Below are 5366 nucleotides of genomic sequence, written 5' to 3'. Positions count from 1 at the left end.
AAAATTCACTCTCTTTGTATTTTTTATTTAGTGTATTCTTTTAGATAAAACCCACAGCTTCGGTCACAAAAATACATAAAAAATATCTTAGGAATAACACATTGAAAATATGTGTGAGTTCATGGAATTTTGCTATTGAAATTTAAACTTAAATAATCATGTGTTAATTTTGATATGACTATACTAGATATTATATACAACTTTTCACAATTTGCCATTTTGTTATGTTCAGGTATACACATTTTCCTCACTGCAGTGAGATACAAAATATTGCCTTTTCAATATTAAATATATAATCATTATATTGTGAAGACATTCTTAGTTTAAAAATATTTTGTTCTGAAAAAAGGTGATTTCATTGATAAGTTATATGATTGAAACATTTTTATGCAGGAACAAAGCGCAAATTCATCATTTGATGTTTAAATTCATTGCTAAACAGAGAGAAATACTACTCGATAACTATATCTAGTAACTATAAAGTATGAATTATCAGATATGAAATAATAGAGGTTGTCACACTAATACAAGATCAGGATAATACAAATAAGTATATTTATTGAATTATTGTAGAAAATGAACAATCTTATTCAGTATCGAATGGTGGAATCTTGTCGGCTACAACTGTGTAGACAACATAAGGCTGTCGAATCTTGGGGACAATCCTCCCCTTTATCGAGCCACAGATAAACAAAGAACACTTACATTACATAAAAAATGAAATGCAAATAGAATAAGTGCTATCTAATGCTTAGAAACAATAAGCACTTCGGCTATCATATATTATTAAGGTTAAAACTTTGAATTTAGTTATTGTTCGTAAAACATACACTCGGAAATTAGTTAGTGCATTCTGCAAAATTTGCGAGGAGATGCAATTAATATAACTGGATTATGTATATATAGCAAAAGGATACTTCAGAAGAAAACTTATCAGTTGTTATTATATAGACTACATGAAATGTACCGAACAAGTAAATAGCCTCCATGCTATCATGCCTGTCGGCAATATGGAATGCGATGTTTATATACATGTACTGAAAGTTAATTTACAACAGGAATGAAATCGATTTGAACATAATAAACACCTCACAATCAACAGTATTTAAAACAAATATCATCACAACAGGCTGTTGAGGGGTATCTAGTATTACATTTACTTTATTGGAATTTATTTTAGAAATATTATATTTTCTTTTTAGGATAGCCAGTTCATTTAAGTAGCATATATTAATATACAACTGAATATATAGCATTACCATACACTCTCCTTATCTTTAGATCTGTATACACACACAATGGATACTTTCAACGACAAGGCGATCGCACCAAGGCGACCTATTTAGGAAGAAAGTACTTTAGTTTTCTATAATTAGAAATCTTCGTTCAAAGATAGATGTGTCTGGTTATAACGATCAGTGACATTAACGATTCAGCTTCATTTCCCACGTGCTCAATACAGACCTTTATTAATTTGTCCATATTTAGTATTGCACGTCAAAGAGCGGATTTCCGTGCTTATGGAACTCCCAAGTCTAAGTCTCCCTGGTCCTGATGGTGGGTATCGTGCGGGGCGAGTCATGCATGTCTGGTGGTCATATAAGAATAGTGTTCTATATTTCATCGTTAGTGTGTTCCTCCTGCTTAATCTGCAGCGTTCCGTCAGCAACACGTCATTTAACATTGATTAACCAACGACATTCAATTATCCTCGACCATTTTCTTCCATATTTATTGCAGCTTATAGGGGCTGTGTATCATATATCGACGGCACACGACGTAAATCACGGGCATGCACGGTCCCGCTCTTGTAAACCACGTCCTGATGATTCAGTGAAATGCATGTCCACAATACTCAGTCTCTGTAGTAAAGCTTGTTTTATTCATAATGTCCTTTTTTAAAAACGATGTATTGGTTTCTGTAAGGAGAAAAAATATGAGAATATATTGTGATATAGCCATCGGGTAAGGTTTTCGTATGTAACCTAACATTGAAAATTCAGACTCAGATGATTACAGTTGTAAGAAGATAATTTAATGCCACTACAAATCTGTTGTTTATGGCCAATATATCTTACCAAATATTCATCATTGTTGATGAGTATGTTGAATATGTATATTTATTCTTCTTCCTTTTTGACGTCGCAAGCTAAGACCATAATAACAGCAGTGTCCACCGGTGTCAGCTTTATCAGCAACACGATGACCACAATAAGGAGAGGTAGCAGGATTTCTCAGCCGGTCAATGGGAATCTAACAACAGGCTTTACCGGAACTTTTTTAACGTCCCCCAACTGCCAAGATCATATAAAAACGGCGTACCATATCAACAACAATAAACGAATCCATGAAAGAGTACAAAGAGACGTAGATCCGCAGGTCCGAGATATGGGGGCAGAACATCTATTAAGGTTTCTACATTGCTAGAGAAGAAGGCACAGAATAAAGGCCATTACTTTTTAGGATACCTTACGTAAAAGATAAATACATATGTATCTATTATCAACCTGCTGTCGTCGTTTCTTAAACTGGTATTATGAGCTTTTTCTATTCACTGTTATTCTATGTGATATTAATACAACACTAGTGGCACAGGTGTTGCATTACAAACAAGAAAGACCATCACTATTTACGTGTTCATAAATGTTTTGTTCCTGGAAGTTGGAGATTATAGATTCATGTAACATTTTAAAAGTTGATACACAATATTATAATAGACCTGCACCAAACGGCCTCTATGTGTAGTTAAACTACTTTTACATACTATCTATTGTTTTATGTAAGCTTATGTCGTTTTGAGCCAGAAAAAAAGGTTTAAATTTAAGCAATGAAATACCGAGAACGTACGGTCCCTTTAAATCGGGTCTTGTTAGCACCATTCAGAGCTGAAAACTAGCGTTCAGTCAAACGAGGTAGCCCTGTGTTAGACTTTTCTTCTCAACACAACAGAGAGTATTGTCTCCCTTAATATAGTGTCAGTTATTTTCTACACGTATAAAAACTACACGACAGCCTAGCGAGTAAGTACTTCCTTATTAATATTTTAAATCTTTACACCTAAAAATACTGATAGCGTACACTCTTAGTACTAGACTTACCAGTCAAATAAAGGATTTTGCAGTAATATCTCATTTAAAGAAAATACTTGATTAATAAAATAGAATAGCCCGTGCTTAACACGAGAGTGTAGCCAAGGGGAAATGATGGTCACGATAAATATATAAATAGAAATAGGAATTTCTAAAAATATTTTATTTTGCAAATAAACTGGCAGATGTATTTAGTAAATATATCACTCAAATCAATCTCAAGCCCAGGTCTATAAATAAACACTTTATCCATTCTGACGAGTTTAGATCATACAATTCTACCGCAAATGAAATTATAATTTGTTAGAAATAAGTTGTCAAAATAATATCTAAACAATTTTACGAATGAAATACACGTTATAAATATACTACTATACCACTTGAATTGTTGGTTTATTATATTAATGAAATAATAAAAAAATGTCTTATTTAGATTATTTTTTTACATTTATAATAAATACAGTAACATGTTTTGTTTGAAGCTTTCTTTATGTAACTACCATTTGTCCATAACATTTAAAACAACATTCTTGTCGAAGAGCACTGCTCTTGATTTTAATTCTCTTTATTGACATATTGACTGAACCATGTTACAGTCCCATCGGAACTAGAACGGAGATCACACGTCAATATGTTTGGTAAGAATTACTAATGCTGGGAACAGTTTCCACGTGACCCCAAATCAAAGGGCGACGAAACATGGTGCATAAGGAATGACTCCCTTTTTATTATAAACTGAAAAAAATGAAAGCAATATTATTTTTTTAGATTACTATAAAAATACCACAGAGGCACGGGCGTTCTATATGGTAAAAAAAGAAATAAAAGTCTTTAACCTCTGTGATACTTTCCTCTGAGAAAAAGCCGTGTTCACACAAATGATGAAATCGTAAGAAAATACATACAACACGATTTGGTTTAAATTCTATTACACGGACTGGAGGTGTTGTACGATACTGGAGAAGGCGGACGCTTGACGGGAGCCGACCCACTTGGTTGTTTTGCTTTCTTCATGTATTCTAGCGGTATAAAACACTCTCTGTTTCACCAACGATGGGTGTGCCGACGATGGTAGCCGTAATTTGAGAAAAATAAAAGAACACTTGTTTTTGGGGTGTTCGGTTGTGCAGGGGTCGCAACCTGGTGTACAATGTAGTCATGGGAACTGTATGATATATATACTAGTATATATAAACTTACATATCGAAATAAGTGTATTATATATATATATATACATATATAATCGGCATACGGAAAACGGATTTAATGTAAAACATTAAAGACATAAGTCTTAAGTTACAGAAAAACTTTACAAAGCCGTTCACAGGGGCATCTGTGGTCGTGTTAAAAAGGATATGGACGCAGAAAAAATATAATGTTCTTAATGTGTATTGAACACAACGATTTTACAAGTTCTCTAAATCAACAATCCCAATTTTAGGTCCATCCCCAGTCCCTCGCCCCCTCCCTGACCCCCGTTCTCCAGCCCCTTCGTGCTAGGTCTGACTGTCAAACGTACACATCACACGTGTCTGCTGTCACGGTATGTTTTTGTAAATACTTATTTATTTTTGGCTTTGTATTATTCGATAAAGTATTGTTGCTGTCGATACCTTTCTATATGAATGGCATGTCGATGCACAAGGGAAATGTTTGATTTTTCAGTCTGCATAATTCAATAGATCATTGTAGTCCGACATGTTTTGCATGTTTCTCTAGAGGAGATGGTGGAGATAACGGTAACATGTCCCATGTCGATGTCACGTGCCAGAATTCATGTCAGGGGCGTGGTCACCACCGGATCGTGTCCCAGGGCGGAACTCTAAAAATGTACTGTTACCTTGCGCTAGTGGTGGTCAAAACAAGGTACTGGTGTCCAAACACTAAGCATGTCTGACTCGCGACGGACATGCTTGACCCCCAGGGTTTGACTTGGTTACCCCCGGGGAAACCGACCTGTCCAGACCAATATGCCTTGATTCACCTTATTGACATAAAAACTAAACCTGCATGTTTTGACACTTGGTTTTGATGACTTAATTCAGAAGTTCTGACATAGTCTTGTGGATATTTTGCCAAAATTGTATATGGCATAATTGTATTTGTAGATGTCATTTTTTCTTCATCACTTAAAACGAATCTGTTAAATCAACAGAAAAATGGCATAATCAAATTTATCCAAAAATATGTTATGATTACGTAATTAAACAACACAATTAACCTGATAATTTTGTGAACTTGTCAGCCTTAAGATAATCCCATCCAAATAATACTGTG

The sequence above is a fragment of the Mizuhopecten yessoensis genome, unplaced genomic scaffold (genome assembly GCF_002113885.1).
Source record: "Mizuhopecten yessoensis strain PY_sf001 unplaced genomic scaffold, ASM211388v2 scaffold2417, whole genome shotgun sequence".
Classification (NCBI taxonomy): domain Eukaryota; kingdom Metazoa; phylum Mollusca; class Bivalvia; order Pectinida; family Pectinidae; genus Mizuhopecten; species Mizuhopecten yessoensis.
Note: the sequence above shows the minus strand (reverse complement) of the source record.